Genomic DNA, 23,244 nt, shown 5'->3' with positions numbered 1-23,244 from the left:
GACAAGAATGTCATGTTGGCTCCCAGCATTATTCCTCCCTATAAATCTCCTCAGTCCATAACCCCCAACTGCAGAGCAGTTTCCGACCCCCTGGTTGGGCCATTAGATAACCCCCTAATGGCCTTGACTTTGGAGTTGAGTTACGGCAGTGAAGGAAGGCTGGCTGCAGCCACGGCGCATTCATGTGTTTCACTCACTGCACCAGGTTAGTGTGTGCTTTGCTGTGCTCAGCATCCATAGACTTCACTGCTACCAGAGCCGAAATGGGGGCTCTATCGTGTCATTTCGGCCTTGTGTTGGTTTGGCCTACAGGGCTTAGTTTTGTGACTGGGTGGCCATTTTGGATATATTAAGGGGATCATGAATTAACTTTCAGTGGTGGTGGTGGCCATGGTGCAATTTGTTTTCAGTTATTACTTAAAGGGCCCTAGTCCTTGAGTAGGGGTTCCCTCTGAATTTTCTCTTTCCCTCCTCTTTCTCTTTATGTCCTCCTCCCTGTTTTTTTTCTCTCTCTCTCTCTCTCTCTCTCTCTCTCTCTCTCTCTCTCTCTCTCTCTCTCTCTCTCTCTCTCTCTCTCTCTCTCTCTCTCTCTCTCTCTCTCTCTCAGCATTTGTAGTCAGTAGCAGAGAGCTCGGGCTCAGAGGCTTTTGAATCCCTCGTTGATCCTAAGTAGCTCATCAGCACTAGCATCGTCCCCTGGGCCCAACTAGTGTGTTTACCAAAGCAATGGCCACCCACAGTAGAAATTCAGGCACGGGGACAACAAATATGTCTTCTGAGTTGCCTCCATTCTGTCTGTGACAGTGAGAAGGATAGTTCATGGGCGGTAGGTAGCCTAGTGGTTAGAGAGGCCAGCTAACAATCGGAGGGTTGCAAATTCTAATCCCGGGTCTGATGGGATCTGGCGGGAAGTGAGCTGGCAACCGGAGGGTTGCTGATATCAAATCCTAGATGCCATCGCCTGCCGTTGTGCCCTTGAGTAAGGCACTTACCCACCACAACAACTGCTCCACAGGTGCCAAAGAATGGCATGCTCCCTGTAGGTCTTTCGGGCGGGATTGTGATAAAGTGGAAGTCAAATTTCCATTGGACCTTGTGTGTAATTTGACGAATGAAGTGATCTTAAATCGCACACTTCATTTTGATAGTCCCCTATAGGTGATTTACAGATGTCTAAACTATCAATTCCAACTCTTTTGATATGCCACAGCTTTTTAGGGTTACAGTTAAGGGTTACATTTCAGTTTAGCGTTAGAATAAGGGTTAGGTTAAGCTAGGGTTAAGGCGAGGGTTAGGATTACTCGATAGTTAGTCAAAATGTTGTTGTTAGTTGAACATCTACCGAATTACAAACAATCTATTTGGGATTATCCAAATAAATTGATACCAAAAAAAAGTGGGCTATAGGGGACTGACTCTGTGACAGAAAAGCTTTGATTTTGTGTGGTGGTGACGACAAGTTGCATTTGAAACGGATGCATATTTAATGCATTTAGTAATTTGTTTCATTTTCACGTAGTATTTTCACTGTCTATGAGCGGGACAGCCCTCAGAAATAATTCAGACGCTTCTGATCAACTAAAAGATGAAGTATTTGATACATGTCACAAATTTAGCGAGGAACTGACGGAATTGTCCGGTCCATTGTCCACTCATAAACTCTGGCACAGTTGTGATTGAGGTTGCTTTACACTCGTTTGGCTAAACAGTAGGAAGATGTGGTAACATGTTTACTCTTTGTTTCTCTCTCGTCTGTGGTAGGATTGCCAGGAGCTCTTTTTAGTCACCCAAGCTGTAGTCTTCCCAATCGAAAGTTAAACAGCACATTTTCTTTCGCTAAAGCTGCTTTTGCATCGAGATGGGTAGAGGACATGTCAATGTTTCATAAATGGAAGCCGAAACGTTAAATACAGCACATCTCTGACTGTTCAGTGTGTCCTGTTGTCTGGTAGTGGTAATAGCTGTGGTATTGAAAGCTAGATAACAGCAGGTTCTCATTCCTGGGGTCTATTAAGGCTTCAGTCTCTTGTTTCCAGACGTGCACAATCAAATGCTTAAACTATTTGAAAGAAACGCATGTACTATTTGTACCCAAGTCTGCTGTGAATGATGCAGAGAGCCAAAACGTAGAAGCGCAGACACAGTTATATGTACATTGAGTCTACGAAACATTAATCAAAACCTGTTATTTCCTTGATGTCACTTGTTAAATCCACTTCGATCAGTTTGGGTGAAGGGGAGAACAAAGAAGGATTTTTAAGCCTTAAGACAATTGAAACTTGGATTGTGTGTGTGCCACTCAGAGGGTGAATGGGCAAGACAAAATAATGAAGTGCCGTTGAACGGGGTATGGTGGTAGGTGCCAGGCGCACCGGTTTAATTGTGTCAAGAACTACAACACGGCTAGGTTTTTCACGCTCAACAGTTTTCTTGTGTGCATCAAGAATGGTCCACCACCCAAAGGACATCCAGCCAATTTAACACACATGTGGGAAGCATTGGAGTCAGCGTGAGCCAACATCCCTATTGGAACGCTTTCGACACCTTGTAGGGCCCATTCCCTGACAAATTGGGGCTGTTTTGAGGGCAAAAAGGGTGCAACTCAAACCACACAATAATAACAGACAAAACAGACAGTAATACCAGACAAAACACATAATAATACAGACAAAACACACAATAATAACAGACAAAACACACAATAATACCAGACAAAACACATAATAATACAGACAAAACACACAATAATACCAGACAAAACACATAATAATACAGACAAAACAAACAATAATACCAGACAAAACACATAATAATACAGACAAAACACACAATAATACCAGACAAAACACACAATAATACAGACAAAACACATAATAATACAGACAAAACACACAATAATACCAGACAAAACACACATAATAATACAAAACACACAATAATACCAGACAAAACACACAATAATAATACCAGACAAAACATAATAATACCAGACAAAACACACAAATACAGACAAAACACACAATAATACAGACAAAACACATAATAATAACAGACAAAACAGAGTAATAAACACACAATAATACCAGACAAAACACATAATAATACCAGACAAAACACACAATAATACAGACAAAACAAACACTAATAACATAATAAAAACAAAAACAAAATAATACAGACAAAACAACAATAATACCAGACAAAAACAGACAAAACATAATAATACAGACAATAATACCAGACAAAACACATAATAATACAGACAAAACACACAATAATAACAGACAAAACACACAATAATACAGACAAAACAAACAATAATACCAGACAAAACACACAATAATACAGACAAAACAGACAATAATACCAGACAAAACACACAATAATACAGACAAAACACACAATAATAACAGACAAAACAGACAATAATACCAGACAAAACACATAATAATACCAGACAAAACACACAATAATACCAGACAAAACAGACAATAATACCAGACAAAACACACAATAATACCAGACAAAACACACAATAATACCAGACAAAACACACAATAATACCAGACAAAACAGACAATAATACAGACAAAACACACAATAATACAGACAACACTCATCATAATATAAACAAAATTAATTATAATCAATGGACATTTTGTAGTGGTTGATGCATTTTTGTAAGGGGAAATCAAGTCTAAAATGTCTAAATGGAAATGACAAACTTCAGAAGCCATTTTAAACCTGCATTTCAGGGTGGTCAAATGAAGATCCTGCATCTGTATATAGAGTATAGGCTACCATTTCGGATGCACCTCAGAGTTGTATTTCTTCTTCCGTGGGCTCTGACAGACAGGTGGTTGATTGCAGTGCCCATTGATAGGGGATTGTGGGTAAACAGCAGTAAGCGTGAGAGTAAACACGGGTCAATAAAGTGGCGAGGTGGTCCCCTCTTCAAACACAACCTCCCGAGAGGGATTTGACAGGTCTTAAATGTCGCCGGTGAACCTCTGTCGCTCGGACACTTGGCGGTCTCTGTGGCGGGCTTCTTCTTCCTGCGATTGGATGAGGGTGGTGCGGCTTGCTAAAGTGGACAGTGTGGACACGGTCACACTTGGAGGAGAGGCAGCTGTAATGTGGCCTCTGAAATAGTCACTTAACACACTAAGAGAAGCTGTGATAAAGCAATATAGCCATATAGTTCAGTGTGCTTCTCAACCTATGGTCTGTGGACCTGCACATGTCCCTGGCATGTTGCTGAGTAGTCATCCGATGGCTGAAAACGTCCATAGCTTACTGGTTCATAGACCTAAGGTTACAGATGTTTTATAACACCCCAACTTTAGTCAAGTTTAGTGTGCTAGTCTGAACACACACAACACTGTTAACATCATTATTCCCCACTCCCCCTGCTCCATTCACTCCAATAATCGTTGCAGACTCCTCCTTAACCTCCCTTCTCAGAAACTTCGGACTGCGGCGGTCCACAAGGCAAGGTTAATCAATGGTGGTAGTCAGCAATAAATTAGGTCCAAGTGACAGGCGAATGTCCATACCTGTCGGGCAGCGCTGCTGATCAGTGATTGGTGACAGCGGCCCGGAGCTCCCTGGCTGAATCATCAGTATCGTCTGAATTGGTTACAGACCGATCCGACAGGACCGATCTATCAATTGATCGGCAAGAATAATGCATTGCTGGATTGGGTCAAGGGGCAAGTTGAGAGCTAGGGCTTGTGGCCGGGAGGTACGGGGGTGGATGTATAGGGATGGGGCCCTGGGTGTGACTAGTAGACAGTAAACAGGATTTAGGGAGAGTTTAAGAGGGTTTTAATCATGCAGTTAGCGGGACGTGGCACACCAAACAGACAGCCGTTTAGGGGAGATAGATACCTGCCCGTTTGCACACACACACACACACACACACACACACACACACACACACACACACACACACACACACACACACACACACACACACACACACACACACACACACACACACACACACACACACACACACACACACACACACACACACACACACACACACACACACAGACACACACACACACACACACACACACACACACACACACACACACACACACACACACACACACACACACACACACACACACACACACACACACACACACACACACACACACACACACACACACACACACACACACACACACACACACACACACACACACACACACACACACACACACACACACACACACACACACACACACACACACACACACACACACACACACACACACACACCTCAGGGGGTGACATGGAGAGAGCCTAATCAAGACCTGTGTGTTCTCCTCACGCACATAACACCGGGGAAATCAGTGTGTGTGCAGGTGTCTGCTATTGTAAAGCTACAGATGCCTCATCAGAGCATATCCTCCCCCCTTTCAAACAACCAGTGTTTTAAGAGTGATGGAGTGAGTGGCGTAGGAGAGAGTGAGAGAGAGAGCGAGAGAGAGAGAGAGCGAGAGAGAGAGAGAGAGAGACCCTTGAGGCAGGTAAAGCTGCAGATCACCGCCTGGCCCATGAGAAAGGATGGAGGGAGAGGGGGCATAAAAAAGAGAGAAGTTGATCAATGCTTTTTAAGCAGGCACGAGCCCAGCTGGCCAGCGTGCATGACTCCATTACACCTGGAGGTTCTTCGGGAGGAGGCAGGCAGCTGAGACAATGGCAGTGCTCCTCTGTGCTCCTAGGTCCCGTTTCACTCGGTGGCCATCTTGTTAAATTTTTTTGGCATGCCCTCAGTCCATCTGTCCAGGCAAAAGAATACAGAGCAGGATCTCTGAGCCAGCAGCAGTATTCTCTCTAACGCTGGTCATAATGGCAGGCATCAACAAGCAGTTGTTGTCTGTTGTCTGAATCAAAGGACCTCTATTGTCTGTCTGGTCCACTCCCAAGGTCTGGTCAGTAGAGCTCGGCTGTTTGCTAATTACCCTTGTGTTTACAGTACAATATCATCTCAATGAGAGAACGACCTCCATATGCATGCACGCTCACATACACAACCCACCTGAGATTGATCGATTGCCTCCCTGTCCTGACTGTGACTCATCACCTGAGACGTGTGTGTGTGCGATTGCGTGCGTGCGTGCGAAGGACACATAAGGAGCAATGGCTTGTAGTAAAATGAAGCTGAGTAATACATGACTGGAATGGATTGAGCCTAATTGGGTGTGGAGGCGCCTCCGAGCTGATCAAAGGGGATGGATGGATCAGACACGTCTGACATCCCAGACAATGGGCCATCAATGTGGCGGCGTGTGTGTTTTCTCCCTGCCACTTGCACCTCAGTACACTCTCCAATCTGAGTGTCCACATCTTACCCTTTTCCTGTTGTTTTCACTCCTGAACTTTGTACTGGGCCCAAACAGGGTGGTCACAGATTGCTGCCTGCGTAGAGCTAACTACTGCCTGATCTTGCCCCGTCTGATAATGGATAATGTCCCAGGAACCCATCCACACTAACCTTCAACCCCACACGCGGGGCCTTCAGTATATCGACTCTGCTATATCTCTTCTGCCTCGCCTGTTTGATGTCCCTCACAGCAGGAGCCCAACGCAACCTCCCTCAAGGGAGCGCCCTCGAGAATGATTGGGTAAAAACACTATTCGGTACACACACACACTTTGTTGTTATTGCTCCCACAGCCCATATTAACCTGTCAGGTTCTGCCAGAGTTGCTAAACTGCCTCTCTAAGCGAGCGAGCATCAGCAATAGCTTGACACACCGCTTCAGGTGGCTAGACATGGAAAAATCTTATTAACGGCACACAATCAAGGCAGCTTGCATTTCTCATAATTAAGGCCTTTCTGTCGGACTATCACTTAGCATTAGCCGTAGCCCGCGTGATGCGAGGCCCACGTTTGCCTTGATGCAGTTCCCTTTTTTTGCTTACGTTAGACGCACAACCAATGTTTGAGGACGAGGCACTGACGAGCCACCCGCAGCCAGCAGGAGATCCGGGAACAAAGCCTGGCCTCGTGGGCGTCGTCGAGTGGCGGATGCAGCCCACCAATCGCATACACTGAAACAGATATAGATTGCATTCAGATGTACCTTGAGCGCAAGCATATTGAACTGTCACACGTCAGTTGTGCGTCAGCTGGTCTCTTACCCCCTTCTTCACAAGGCTTATTTGTATTCCAGAGGATGACAATGTACATAACTCAATCCCCACCTCCCCTACATTCACCATGGCATAAACAAACCGACAAAAATACAAAACTGTAGACTAATGACGCAGGCTGGCAGTGGTTTCTCCCTCTCTAAACCTCTCAAGACTGTTTGAGAGCCTGAGAGGTTGGTATGAACCTACACAGGATGTTGAAGCCCTTCTTTAGTGAAGAGCTACCCACCTTGTAATCAAGTAACCTTATGGACACCAAATGGACATCCTTGAGCGTCTTCTCCAGTTTGGTTACACACTACATGACCAAAAGTATGTGGTCACTTGCTCAGCCGCGAAGCACTAAGCCACCCAAGCTCACAGAACGTGCCCACCGAGTGCTAAAGCGCTTAGCAGTTAAATATCATGTGTCCTCGGTTACAACACTTACTACCGAGTTCCAAACGGCCTCTGGAAGCAACGTCAGCGCAATGACTATTCGTCGGGAGCTTCAGGAAGTGGGTTTCCATGGCCGAGCAGCCGCAGACAAGCCTAATATCACCATGTGCAATGCCAATGCGTTGGCTGGAGTGGTGTAAAGCTCACCGCCATTGGAGTCCGGAGCAGTGGGAACGCATTCTCTTGAGTAAGGAATCACGATCACCACGATTCACCATCTGAAAGTCCGGGCGGACGAATCTGGGTTTTGGCAGATGCCTGGAGAACGCTATCACAGAGATAAAACATGTACATCATCTATATACAGTATATATTTGTATGTATATCTATTGTGAGTTCTGAGGATGTGGTGTTCTCCTGATCTGCATTTGACAAGTGAATGCGGTACAGTTCATCCTCAGGCCATGACAGCACATCTGACATCAAGGCGTTGACACGTACGAACACACGGGTGCGAGCGTTGTACATTGGTCCGAGCAGCGTACGCTCAAACCGGTATGATTAGAACACTTATTTACTACCGTCCAGTTCCGGTTGACGCAACAGTCAGCAGTTATGTTCTCAATGTGAGCAGTTTACAGCGTAACACAAATCTTATTCAAACCGGACAATTTAGGCTACATTGGTCATGGCGCTAACTGAGGAAAGAGTGACCTAACACAAGCGGTCATATTTAGCTAACTCTCGGCTGACAGAAACCATAATATGAATTAGCTAATAGAAATGACTATTTTGCAATTCATCACATGACGGTGTGACCTCACCAGTGATCAAAATAATTGAGTAAAACACTTTCAGAAAATCTAAAGTTATCTGAGATGGGTAGTTTGTGTGCGTCCTTAGTTTTTTATCGTCAACCAAAGATAAGAGGTTACAAGATGCGTCGGGGTCTGTTTGCAGAATGCAATGGGGTGTGTCACCTACCATCATTCACTTCTGGAAATGTACTTGAAAGATGAGGGAGCCATCCCTTCACCTCGTTTTGTTTGAAAGGTGAAATGAAGGCGAAAGGTCAAAAGGTTGAAATAAAAGGTGAAATAAAAAATAAAAGGTGAAATATATATTTATTTTGTATTTTTAAATAACATCATTGGTCTTGATCATGATGTCAACAAACATGGCGCCACACATAACCGCCAATCAGCTTAGCATTAGCGCATGATCAGTACAACCCTCTACAGTAGAAATGACATAATATACAGAAACTGTAATGATAAGGCATTAAGGCACTTACTGTGATAGGAATGCACATACGTCCGAATGTATAATCAGCATGCAATGCGGAGCGCCAGCTGGAAAATGTGCCAGGAATAAAAAAAAGTTTGTGCTTAGGCTCTTGTCTGGCTCAGTAAAGCCTCAAACCTAATTGTCCGTAACAGTGAAATGGGCTACTTCCATGCGAATTAAAGAGGAGACGGAACACGCCTCAATTCAAACTGTTGTTAAAACTTGTCCGAAAATCATTTCAATTGAACAAGTTCAAACATAGCCTACAAGATGATTAGCAGGCAGCGTGCCTTGGTTTGAGGGCAGCCTGGGTTTAACTGTCCTGTTGTGTAATCGTCACATCTTGGAACAGTGGGTGGATTCTGACACGGAGCTCATAAAAACAAAAACTCATGCTTGGTCGACCGTTAGAGGTATTTGGGACTCACGCGTCAAACGGTTAATGAACCGTATCCAATGTTGAATAGCCATTGACTTCAGGCTTAATCTTAAAGGCTTAGTAGGACGACAGTGTCACTTTATGTCATATGCTTCAGTGTGGAACACATCCCTACGGAGCCTAGTCTAAAGATATGTCATTTAGCCTTTGAGCGATATTTGAGATGTTTGGGGCACTTTAAATTCTACCTCGGGACTCTCAGTAGACTGGTAGAAGACTCTGCAGTACGTTTTTTGTAGAAGTGAATCCATAAGGACTACACAGGGCCTCGGGGCCAGAGTATCAGACTGCTGTTTGCCGGGTAATTCCCACTGTGTAACGATCTGTTCCCCAAAGGACCTACCTGTCACACTGCCTCCCCCCCAGCTCGCAAGCATCTTCTCTCATCGAATTGGAAGTGGAACCAGATGAATTATCGAGCTGCGCTCTCCTCTCCTCTCCACGCCACAGTTAAAAAAGAACTACTCGAGAGATGAAGAAGGAGGAATGGAGTGTCTGCCCTTACCTACCTCTTGACACTGATTCGAAGGTGGGGAGAAGTCTGACGCTTGGAAGCCCATATGCAAATCCAGATTGACCAAAGTAATAAACGTCTGATTTGCAGAGGTGGAGCCGACGGAGAAGAAGGAGAACGACAACAACGACTGCTTCGGCTGTTCGTGGGGTGTAATTGAAGCAAACACATGGTCCAAAGTGTCACAGAGGTAAAAAGTCAGTTTATTCCCTCCGTGTCTTTGCTTACAGCAAAGCAGTCTTCGTGACTACCAGTGTAAATGCGCTGGCGTCCTAATAATACCGCATTTTAGCACTTGGAGGTCGCCTGGGTTAGGTAATAAAATGCTCTCTCAAGCTTAGTGTCCTGTTCCCCCTCTCGCTCTTCCTCTCCTCCTCATCTTCCTCACTCGCTCCCTCCCTCCATTCGTCCTCCCGTCGGGACCTTCCCTTCTGTCACACTCGTGGCAACATGCGGCTCGTTGAACGCCCCACGCTGGGTGATAAATCACGGCGTCCCGTGGCCCCTCCCCTTCCATCTGTCAACACCCTAATGCGTCGCCACTGCCGCCACGAGCTGCACTCTCCCGTTTTGCTCCGAACAAAAAATAACCCTGGCATCGCAAAGACTTAACTGCCACAGCAATCCACCTTGTAGCCCCACAACCCCCCTCCACACACACACTCAAAGGCACCATCTTGGAGGGTGAAGACTAGACGGTGAACTGGCTGACCTAAGAGTTGTTCATTCAAGAAAAGGGAGTGTGTGGTTTCAGTCACGGCCCACCAGGGCTCCAGACGCAGTCCTTCACCGCCCGTCTCCTCCCCCAAGAAGAGAGGAAGGCAGCTGGGGGAACTGACCCACAGTGATCACTGTCCTCCATCCAGGACAGCAGGACCACCTGCCCGTGGAGAGCACAGATACCCAAACAGACCACGGAATAAAGCTCTCAGACTCACAAACAGGTCTCAAGGTGTTCCTCAAGGTGCTCCTGTTTTTTCACAACTCTGGCATCTTCCCCGGCAACCGTCATCCTTGAGAGCAAACGTGGTCTAATAAAACAGTTCAGGAAATGTCCTTGGATGGACCTTGGGGATGGACCTATATTTGTTCTTCTTGTTCTCTTTCCTCAGAAAATAATAAACTCCCCTCCTACCCAAGGCTGCCATTTTGAGGCCCTCTTTGATAGTTCCTCAAAAGAGCGAGAAATCATTATTCGCAGAGGTTATTGGCAGCTTCCTAATTCAGTCCTCTTCCCAGATAATTCAAGCGTTGCACCGGGCGAAGTGGAGTTTATAATTCCCCAGCTTTTTCATTAATTTGCTGTCCGTGTTAGCCGCCCATGGTAATCAGGAAAATAAAATAGGCCCAGAGATTGATAATAAATCACAGTGTGACTCGGTGTTGTCTGCTAGCGCTCTGGTGTATTACGGTGAGGTGATGAGACAAAAAATGGGCTTCAGATTTCTCATTCACCCAGAGTCGGGGTGTTATCCCTTTTCGCTCCCATGTGTTTGTGTGTGTTCTCGCTCTCATGCTATCTCTATTCAATCTCTCTCTCTCTCTCTCTCTCTCTCTCTCTCTTTCTCTCTTTCTCTCTCTCTTTCTCTCTCTTTCTCTCTCTTTCTCTTTAGTGGGTTACCAATTCCAATGTCCTGTAATTTTCTTACAAAAAGTGACTTTGACTCACTCCGTCTCTCTTTCAGCCTCTCTCAATATCCCTTTGTCTCCTTTTTTTCTCCCCTCTATCCCTGTCTCTGTCTCGTTCTCTCTCAGACTATTCACATGAAATGATGTGTTTCTATTTCTTATATTTCTACACAATGTTTATTCATTAATTTCTCTCACTGTAACCCTTAGAATTTTTTAATATCAATATCCTGGCGTTTGGGAATGGTCTGCTGGGAATCTCCCAGTTCCGTTGTGCTCTGTATTACAGAGTTAGGGGAAAACCCTGAGCTCATTTAGCGGACATGTATGCCGTATAGGTGGTTTGTGATGATCCAAGGGGCCAGGGTTCTAACCCCCGCTCTACTTCCCCACTCCCACAACATCTGTAAGAGCGGGAATATGTTGGGCTGGGGTTACCTGGAGGATCTGGTAAAGGGGTGTTAGGAGGGGGACTTCCTCAGTGTTCTCTCAGCCTTTGCCAAATTAGAAAGCAAATAAATGCCCCGGGTTCCCATCGCAATCAAGAGGATAACAGGGTAGAGGGTATCCCATGCCGCCTTCGGGCTGTCCTTAGCTCATTTTTTTTTTTTTTTTTTTTTTTTTCCCCCCCACTGCCATTAAATATATTTTCACATCATATTGAGCAGTCTACTGGAAAGCATCATCTACAGATTGTTAGCAGCGACCCAGCAAGCACATTTGGTTCTTTGGAAGTTGTAAGAACGTCTGTTTTTGGTTTGTATTTGCTTGTACAGTATGTAAAGGGACTATCTGTCGACTTGCTGTAGTGGCTTTTAGAGTTCTGGCTCAGTATTAGGTACCTAATGTTTTTATTCCAATTTGTGTACTAAAACACAAACACCTCAGGATGCAGTTCCTTGCTCTGGGAGTGTCTAAAACACTTGGGTGTCTGCATTGTGTAGCACACTGTCTGTGCGCTGGTGCACGACAGATACTTCCTGCTTTAATAATGCTGGGAGAATGCAGACCGCCTGCCGTCCCACACACACACACTCTGCCCCAATTAGACTCGTTCAGCTAGAAATGGAGAACACCCAAAGCGCGCCAGACAGACAGCCAGGCTACACCACCACAAACAACCAGCAGCTCCTCGCCGTCCCACCCCTCTCTGCCCCACACCGCGTAGCCATCTCTGATGGAGATCAAATTAACTTCAGACGTATTAATGGAATCAAAGGCTCTCAGATCCTGGTTGCCTATTGCATTAGAGATCACCCTTTCCCTCCTCCGTCTCCCACTTCGGACTCCCTCCCCCCTTTCCCCAGGCCCATAAGAGCTGGCAGCCTTGAGCGGCCGCTAACACGATTGACATTGATAGGTGGATCAAACTATGGAATCGAGCGTAATTGCATTAAGCGAGCAGACATGGATCCGGGGACCTGGGCCTGTAACTGCATTAGGGCTTCTACATATGTTAGCGTTATGGATGCAGTGGCCAAATGCAATGGGCGCTCAAGCATGGAGGCCATTATTTGCAGAACACCGGGGGTGGGGGCTGCCGAGGGGATGGGAGGGGGAGAGTCAAATGTACTCTGTGGTGCAAAGGGAAGCCGAGCAGAACTGTTCAATCAGAAAGTACGGGGGGGGGAGATGAGTGATAGAGGGAGAGAGTGAGAGTAGAGAGAGAGATGAATACATTTCAACCAAAAGGTGCTATGAGCTATTACCCCTCACATCACTCAATATAGAAGGTCCATAAAAGGCCATATTGCATATCGAACATGGATTTACCCATTTTAAACCTCCACTTCTCAAATACAAATCAAATCGAAAGCCAGCCTAAAACCCCAAACAGCAAGCAATGCAGGTGTAGAAGCACAGTGGCTAGGAAAAACTCCCACTCTCCTCGCTCTGAGTATCATAATACCCAACCAGTGATACAAGTTTGATCTGCGGTGAGGCACATGGAGAGTTGCTAGTATCTCTCCTAGTCCCTAGTAGAGTGCATATCTCTCCTAGTCCCTAGTAGAGTGCATATCTCTCCTAGTCCCTAGTAGAGTGCTTATCTCTCCTAGTCCCTAGTAGAGTGCCTATCTCTTCTAGTCCCTAGTAGAGTGCCTATCTCTCCTAGTCCCTAGTAGAGTGCCTATCTATCCTAGTTCCTAGTAGAGTGCCTATCTATCCTAGTTCCTAGTAGAGTGCCTATCTCTTCTAGTCCCTAGTAGAGTGCCTATCTCTCCTAGTCCCTAGTAGAGTGCCTATCTCTTCTAGTCCCTAGTAGAGTGCCTATCTCTTCTAGTCCCTAGTAGAGTGCCTATCTCTCCTAGTCCCTAGTAGAGTGCCTATCTATCCTAGTTCCTAGTAGAGTGCCTATCTATCCTAGTTCCTAGTAGAGTGCCTATCTCCTAGTCCCTAGTAGAGTGTCTATATCTCTTCTAGTTCCTAGTAGAGTGCCTATCTATCCTAGTTCCTAGTAGAGTGCCTATCTCCTAGTTCCTAGTAGAGTGTCTATCTCTTCTAGTTCCTAGTAGAGTGCCTATCTATCCTAGTTCCTAGTAGAGTGCCTATCTATCCTAGTTCCTAGTAGAGTGCCTATCTATCCTAGTTCCTAGTAGAGTGCCTATCTATCCTAGTTCCTAGTAGAGTGCCTATCTCTCCTAGTCCCAAGTAGAGTGCCTATCTCTCCTAGTTCCTAGTAGAGTGCCTATCTCTTCTAGTCCCTAGTAGAGTGCCTATCTCTTCTAGTCCCTAGTAGAGTGTCTATCTCTTCTAGTCCCTCGTTATCTCCTAGTCCCTAGTAGAGTGCCTATCTCTCCTAGTCCCTAGTAGAGTGCCTATCTCTCCTAGTCCCTAGTAGAGTGCCTATCTCTCCTAGTCCCTAGTAGAGTGCCTATCTCTCCTAGTCCCTAGTAGAGTGCCTATCTCTCCTAGTTCCTAGTATAGTGCCTATCTCTCCTAGTCCCTAGAAGCCTTTCTCTGTGTTTATGCCTGAGCATCGCCATCATCAGCACTTGACAGAGCGCTGACCCCGTACTGCACTGCACTCTCCATTCCCATCCAGCCTCTGCTGTGTCATCAGTAGCACAAGGTTTGTCTCTGTCTCTGTCTCTGCCCTCGATGGGGCACTGGCCTTTGGTGAATTGGGGTGCGACTTAAGACTTGTTTCCAGTGTAACTCACATATGGAACAACGCGGTTAGGTTGGAGATCTTTTTTATTGTCTTCAAGACTACGTACACACACACACACACACACACACACACACACACATCAAAGTTTCCCTTGAGTCTTTAGACCGAAAGGACACACAAAGACAACCTCCACGTCAATGGATGTCAGGCTGAATTCTCCCGCTCTCTCAGGATGGATCCTTTCCCCTCTTGCTCTTGTCCCCCGTCCCCCGTCCCCCGTCCTCCTTTATGAAGTATATTTACCATAACTCAATAGCTGCCGTAGCCTCCACAACCTGCTCATTAACAATGTATCGACACATTTTTCCCGATGCAGGATGGCCTGTCTCTTTCTATGACATCAGCTTAGCGGTAACCGCCAGTGTGTCCACTGTGCAACGCAGTGGAGATTTTCTCAGGATTAGCGCTTAGCTAACTGGGGGCCTGTCCTGCTCGCCTGCCTGAATCTAGTATCTGAATCCAGTATCTGAATCCAGTTTCTGCCTGAATCCAGTATCTGAATCCAGTATCTGCCTGAATCCAGTATATGCCTGAATCCAGTATCTGAATCTAGTGTCTGAATCCAGTATTTCTTACGGGGAAATAAGGCTTGTTTCACTGCCCGTCCACCTAGGCAGTAACTCAACACCTTCCAATGTCTTTGAGAGGTTGTTCTCATTAGAACCATATGTGAGCTTTTTATGGGTTACCCCCCCCTCCACCTTCGCCAAGTGAGGCTCCCTGACATAGCTACAGTTGACACATTAACACGTGTAGTCAATGTTCAACCTTTATGTTTTAATAGGGCGAGGACTGTGTATTTTTTTGTTTTGTTGTATTATTCTTGTGTGTGAATTAGAAACGTCTGGGTTTTTTTTATGGATTTCTGGCTGGAATGAAATGTACTTTGCTTATGAAGGTCAGTTCAGATACAGCCATAAACTACATGATCTTACTTCACCAGCCTTTTTTACAACTAAAATATTTCTTGTATCACTTTTCAGAAACGTATGTGGAATTTCACGCGACGAAAGAAATCCATTGTATGATGTGCATGTGTTTGTGTATTTAATGTCTGTTTTCTTGTTGAGGGAAGGGTTTTTATTTGGTTCCATAAAAATAACTAGTTGTTCAGAGCACAACTGTCACTGGTGGAGAGGAGGAGGCAGTCGCAGGTTTAGAGCTACTGAGTTTATTTAAGCACCAAAGATCAAAGCGGGACGAAACCCAAACGCTGTTGTGCTCAGAATATATCTTCAATAATCAAAAGGCACAGTGCGAACCCAAAGTGCAAAATATAAAGTACTCAGGAAATAGTATGAGCGATTCCTCTCAGGAAAACAAGTAACGGCCAACAATGGCCAAAAAAGACAAATGGCAGAGGGAGTATATATATATATATATATATATATATATACAGTGATAGAGTGGGGATTGGAGCCAGGTGTGTGTAATGATGACGAGACAAGTCCGGGGTTGATGAGTGAAGGGCATTTGCCAGCAGTAGTTTCAGCAGCAGCTAGAAGGCTGGCGACACCGAATGCCTGAGCTGGACAGTAGAGGGAGCCAAAGCGAAGGCTAGTGTGACAAACAACGCCTTGGGGGTCATTTAGCTGTTTGATTTTGAATTTTAGGACACCTTTAGGTATAGAAAAAATACATGTTATTTGGTTAAATATTGATTTTGGGCTTTACCGCTAAAGCCCATAGAACTATTTGACCCCTTTTTTTGGATAGGCAGAAACCTACCTTCATACTTCCATTCATTTAAAAAAATCTGGTACTGGTTACCTTGAGACGAGTCCTGTGACACTTGTGATGATCGTAGCGCAAAACGGAGAACACCATCGTGCTCGTGAGATACTACCCTTTCCATAGAGTTGTCCTTAGTTTTGTAGGTCAAACCGTTCGGATGCCACAGACGTTTAGATGACCGGTTTTTGGGATGTCTCATGGTCAGACAGACACTCTAGCTCCTTTCACAGCAGATGTGGCTGTGCGACACTGGCAGACTGGCATCCATTACAACCCCCAAAAAAACGATACCTTATTTTAAACTGACCAATTTTGATGTGGATTTTTTTGGTTGTGTAACTTAGATTGACACATGGGGTACGTCAATCCACTCTAGGGAGTTGATTGTACAACCAGCCTGTCACTTTTGCTACCACAGTGGCAAGGAGCTATTGTATGTAGTGTATGTCCTTAGAGGCGTGCCTCTGAATGGAGCTGCTGGTTCGCAGTGCAAAGCCAAGAGATTTACACCCTCCCTCGGCCACAAGGTTCAATGAGGGTCTGGTGCTTGTAGAGTCCTCCCCCCCAGCCCGAAGGCCCTTTTCTTGCCTCGGCCCTGGGAAGCTCCATTTCACGGGAAGCAAGCACGGTAATTGTCCCCGCCTGCCAGGGCCTCTCTCTAAAAAAAATATATTGGCCAAAATCTGAAGGCTTACGGATTCTAGGAAAGTGTGAATTGCAGAAGCAATGTAGCCGGGAACAGCGCGGCGGCCCTGAGCGCTATAGGCCTGACGGGGGCGGCCCTGAGCGCTATAGGCCTGACGGGGGAGGCCCTGAGCGCTATAGGCCTGACGGGGGAGGCCCTGAGCGCTATAGGCCTGACGGGGGAGGCCCTGAGCGCTATAGGCCTGACGGGGGAGGCCCTGAGCGCTATAGGCCTGACGGGGGAGGCCCTGAGCGCTATAGGCCTGACGGGGGAGGCCCTGAGCGCTATAGGCCTGACGGGGAAGGCCCTGAGCGCTTTAGGCCTGACGGGGGCGGCCCAAAGAAACAGAGCAACATGAAGACCAACGGCATTGTAAACTAAAGGTGCCGACCAGCACAACAGATAAAATCAACTTTCCCCCCCACTCTTGACATCAACATAAAATAGTCAAATAAAAAGTGCAGCATGGGCCCACGATAAGCTCAGGGATTCAAACCAGTGACCTTTCAATTACTGGCCCAATGCTCTTAACCACTAGTCGGCCTGCCACACTTTAGAGCCACCGCTATTGTTCTTATCGACGAGCTTCTTCCTCAAGCTATAAGGAGCTGTCCCTTCCGCTTTATCTGATAAACCTCCCCTGGCCTCCTCCTTTGAAATTACTGAGCCTATTAGTCTATATGCTTTATGGCCAAGGACTATAAACACAGGGTGGGAAAAGGGAAGATAGGAATGATAGTTGGTTGTATTTTATTGCTTCACTAAATAGCCGTTTAAGAAGGGAGGCATGTAAAGATATAGGGCATGTGACCAACCGATAGAGGAGACTGTAGCAGCTTGACGTTTCATACACAGGCATGTAAAGATATAGGCCATGTGACCAACCGATAGAGGAGACTGGAGCAGCCTGACGTTTTATACACAGGCATGTAAAGATATAGGTCATGTGAACAACCGATAGAGGAGACTGTAGCAGCTTGACGTTTCATACACAGGCATGTAAAGATATAGGCCATGTGACCAACCGATAGAGGAGACTGTAGCAGCTTGACGTTTCATACACAGGCATGTAAAGATATAGGCCATGTGACCAACCGATAGAGGAGACTGTAGCAGCTTGACGTTTCATACACAGGCATGTAAAGATATAGGCCATGTGAACAACCGATAGAGGAGACTGTAGCAGCTTGACGTTTCATACAAAGGCATGTAAAGATATAGGCCATGTGACCAACCGATAGAGGAGACTGTAGCAGCTTGACGTTTCATACAAAGGCATGTAAAGATATAGGTCATGTGACCAACCGATAGAGGAGACTGTAGCAGCTTGACGTTTCATACACAGGCATGTAAAGATATAGGCCATGTGACCAACCGATAGAGGAGACTGTAGCAGCTTGACGTTTCATACACAGGCATGTAAAGATATAGGCCATGTGACCAACCGATAGAGGAGACTGTAGCAGCTTGACGTTTCATACACAGGCATGTAAAGATATAGGCCATGTGACCAACCGATAGAGGAGACTGTAGCAGCTTGACGTTTCATACACAGGCATGTAAAGATATAGGCCATGTGACCAACCGATAGAGGAGACTGTAGCAGCTTGACGTTTCATACACAGGTCCTTCTGTGGCTCAGTTGGTAGAGCATGGCGCTTGTAACGCCAGGGTAGTGGGTTCGATTCCGTGGACCACCCAGACGTAGAATGTATGCACACATGACTGTAAGTCGCTTTGGATAAAAGCGTCAGCTAAATGGCATATATTATATATTATTATATACAAAGGCATGTAAAGATATAGGCCATGTGACCAACCGATAGAGGAGACTGTAGCAGCTTGACGTTTCATACACAGGCATGTAAAGATATATGCCATGTGACCAACCGATAGAGGAGACTGTAGCAGCTTGACGTAACATACACAGGCATGTAAAGATATAGGCCATGTGACCAACCGATAGAGGAGACTGTAGCAGCTTGACGTTTCATACACAGGCATGTAAAGATATAGGCCATGTGACCAACCGATAGAGGAGACTGTAGCAGCTTGACGTTTTATACACAGGCACGTAAAGATATATGCCATGTGACCAACCGATAGAGGAGACTGTAGCAGCTTGACGTTTCATACACAGGCACGTAAAGATATAGGCCATGTGACCAACCGATAGAGGAGACTGTAGCAGCTTGACGTTTCATACACAGGCACGTAAAGATATATGCCATGTGACCAACCGATAGAGGAGACTGTAGCAGCTTGACGTTTCATACACAGGCACGTAAAGATATAGGCCATGTGACCAACCGATAGAGGAGACTGTAGCAGCTTGACGTTTCATACACAGGCATGTAAAGATATAGGCCATGTGACCAACCGATAGAGGAGACTGTAGCAGCTTGACGTTTCATACACAGGCATGTAAAGATATAGGCCATGTGACCAACCGATAGAGGAGACTGTAGCAGCTTGACGTTTCATACACAGGCACGTAAAGATATAGGCCATGTGACCAACCGATAGAGGAGACTGTAGCAGCTTGACGTTTCATACACAGGCACGTAAAGATATAGGCCATGTGACCAACCGATAGAGGAGACTGTAGCAGCTTGACGTTTTATACACAGGCACGTAAAGATATATGCCATGTGACCAACCAATAGAGGAGACTGTAGCAGCGTTTTGACGTTTCATACACAGGCATGTAAAGATATAGGCCATGTGACCAACCGATAGAGGAGACTGTAGCAGCTTGACGTTTCATACAAAGGCACGTAAAGATATAGGCCATGTGACCAACCGATAGAGGAGAGACTGTAGCAGCTTGACGTTTCATACAAAGGCATGTAAAGATATAGGCCATGTGACCAACCGATAGAGGAGACTGTAGCAGCTTGACGTTTCATACACAGGCATGTAAAGATATAGGCCATGTGACCAACCGATAGAGGAGACTGTAGCAGCTTGACGTTTCATACACAGGCATGTAAAGATATAGGCCATGTGACCAACCGATAGAGGAGACTGTAGCAGCTTGACGTTTCATACACAGGCACGTAAAGATATAGGCCATGTGACCAACCGATAGAGGAGACTGTAGCAGCTTGACGTTTCATACACAGGCATGTAAAGATATAGGCCATGTGACCAACCGATAGAGGAGACTGTAGCAGCTTGACGTTTCATACACAGGTGTGTAAAGATATAGGCCATGTGACCAACCGATAGAGGAGACTGTAGCAGCTTAATGTTTTATACACAGGCACGTAAAGATATAGACCATGTGAACAACCGATAGAGGAGACTGTAGCAGCTTGACGTTTTATACACAGGCACGTAAAAGATATATGCCATGTGACCAACCGATAGAGGAGACTGTAGCAGCTTGACGTTTCATACACAGGCATGTAAAGATATAGGCCATGTGACCAACCGATAGAGGAGACTGTAGCAGCTTGACGTAACATACACAGGAGTAGAGATGGATGTTGCTCATGTTGACGTAAACCCCCCCCGGGGGAATGGCACGACAGTTTTGGTTGTAATTGTACGACAAAGGAGAATATCTCTGTTAATTAGCGACGGATACTCTCCCGATTGGTCCATGGAAAAATCTGATCAGGCAAACACCTCCCCCTTCATTCTCCAGAAAAGACACATAGTAAAATACAGTCCAGATTTGTCCTTTCCTTTTGAATTTCTCCCTTCCGTCCTGTCATGAAAGCCATGGTATTAATGAGCCAGGGTTCTTGGGAGGGTCACAGACTCAGAGCAGTTCACTCTGGAGCAGGGCAGAGGGCTCCGGCTATTTTCTTGTCCCGTCTGCTGTTGCCACACACTGAATATCCCTTTGTGAGAACTCTCTGTGACTATAAGAATTCATGTGTACGTATTAAAAATGGCAAATAAACGTTGAGCTTGAGTTAGGACTGGGATCTTTTATAGAGGTCCGAATCTGACTTATTACAAAGGAGCAACACACATAAACCCTCCCCTGTGCCATGACTTGTGCCTCTCTGCAAATGAAAACGAGAGTGGGCGAATCTCATAATAAGATGAGAACCAGTGTACACTGATTTTGACATTGTGTGTGCATAACTTGAATTTGCCAACTCACATTCACCCCTTTCCCGAACAACCTCTTTCATCTCCCAGACCTTGGCTTCAGTGTGCTTTCCACATGTCTTTGGCCTAGTTAGGATAATTAGATGTTTTAGATTTGTAGATGGATTTTAGCATTTTCTCCACTTTGATATTAGGGCCTAGAACTGTGTGTATGAATAATTATGCTCAACACATTTCAAGAAGACCTTTTGAACTGCAAGTGTATTAGATTTTGGGTATGCACACTGTCTGCCTGGAGGTGCTTGTAATAGCTGTGCACTTACATTTTCCCAATTCTTTTTGAGAAAGGGAGAGAGGCAGAGCAATTGGATCAGAGAATAGATTGAGCAACAGGGCGAAATTAGGGATCAGGCCCGGGTCCAAATAGAATTTGTTTTCTTTCAAATACTCAATTTACTTTTAACTCCTTGGACTTTTCTCCAGGTGTTACGAGCCTCCTTAAAGGAATGAGGTGCAGGAATCAGGAGCAGGAGAACAAGGAACATACGCCCAAACGAGGTCGCCACCCACAGGGGAATAAACATTACACACGGAGGAGAAACCTCTACTCCTAAACACAATCCAAACGGTACAAACTGCCTTGTAACAGAAAACCCCGTGGTGCAGACACGCACCCCTAACAAAGATACCACAGCAAACAATCCCGCACAAAGACTAGCAGGCAGCGGAGGTAAATAAACCCTCCGAAATCATCAACTAGTAGGACACAGGTGACAGCTAGTAGGCCGGCGACCACAACCGCCGAGCACCGCCCGAACAGGGAGAGGAGCCACCTTCGGTGGCAGGACACAGGTGACACCTTCGGTGGCTAGTAGGCCGGCGACCACAACCACGAGCACCGCCCGAACGAGCACCGCCCGAACAAGGGCAGAACAGGGAGAGCCACCTTCGGTGGCAGCTAGTAGGCCGGCGACCACAACCGCCGAGCACCGCCCGAACAGGGAGAGGAGCCACCTTCGGTGGCAGCTAGTAGGCCGGCGACCACACGAGCAACCGCCGAGCACCGCCCGAACAGGGAGAGGAGCCACCTTCGGTGGAAGTCGTGACACCAGGGCCATGCACGACTTTGGTGGGGCAGGTGATCAATGTGAAAAAGCCCCCCCCATTGTTTTATATAATTCACCATTCACCAAAAAAGCGAGGCAAACTAGAACCACGTATTAATGGAAGTTTAAAAGAACCAGTACTTATTTTCTAGAACTGCTACTGGGGGTAGGCTATATGAGACGAGCATAGCATAGGCTAGAGGAATCAGCTTGTTAGGCTGTGTTATCAAAACAAGCTGACTAGTCGTTACTTGAGTAGTATTTGTTTTGCTACTGACAAACCGTCAAACTGCACGTTGCCCCCTTCCCTGTCCCTGACCGTGAGACAACAAATGCTAGCGATTTTAAAGTAAGGTAGTGGCATTCATTTCAAACCCGCCGCCCTGCGCAGGTGGGAAGCTTGTGCATGTGACGAGGACAAGTGCAGCAACACAGTGCCACGCTCGCAGAAGGGCAGACTTTTTTCAAGATGAATGAGTTCATGAGACATTATATTGTTTGATAAGCAATTTGTTTCATTTAAAGTTACAGGAGAGTAAAGAGACATGACATTTCACATGAGGGGAAAAAGGGGTAGGTGCTCCAGCACCCATTGGGCTCTATCTGTCCATGTGCCTTTTCTTCTCAATGAGAAAGAAATACCCCCATTTTGTCTGAAGGCTTTTTTGGTTATTCAAAGTTCACCAGTAACTGTGGTAGTTAGTTAGGCAACAGCCCATCTGCTTTGCATATGTGTAATTAACATGGCTAATGGAAATGTGTCTCGTAACAGACTGCACCGGGTCCCTAATTGGAAAGGCAATTCACTGTCTCTCCCAATGGGCATACAGCAGTCAGAGAGGGCTAATATAGCAGAACCTGGGGTGGTTGTTTTCAATGGGGTTGCTTTCACACCATCCAATTCATAGACAGACACTCTGTCTCTGCACATTAAGATAGTATCATTGACAGTCCCTTGCTCCGTGCTGTTGGTGCCAGTCCCAATTATATTCCTACCTGAAAGAGCCAGATTGCTAGCAAGTTTGTTCGTAATGGAACAAAGTGCAAACCCCGCCCTGA

At 45.9% G+C, this 23,244-nt stretch overlaps 1 protein-coding gene across 2 annotated transcripts in view; it reads left to right on the top strand.

Annotated features, from left to right (window-relative positions):
• Positions 1-23,244, top strand: part of LOC118370746 (catenin alpha-2) — a 724,633-nt gene that overhangs the window by 246,278 nt on the left and 455,111 nt on the right. The window lies entirely within an intron of this gene.

The sequence above is a fragment of the Oncorhynchus keta genome, chromosome 29 (genome assembly GCF_023373465.1).
Source record: "Oncorhynchus keta strain PuntledgeMale-10-30-2019 chromosome 29, Oket_V2, whole genome shotgun sequence".
Classification (NCBI taxonomy): domain Eukaryota; kingdom Metazoa; phylum Chordata; class Actinopteri; order Salmoniformes; family Salmonidae; genus Oncorhynchus; species Oncorhynchus keta.
Note: the sequence above shows the minus strand (reverse complement) of the source record. Positions and strands in the feature narration are given on the sequence as shown.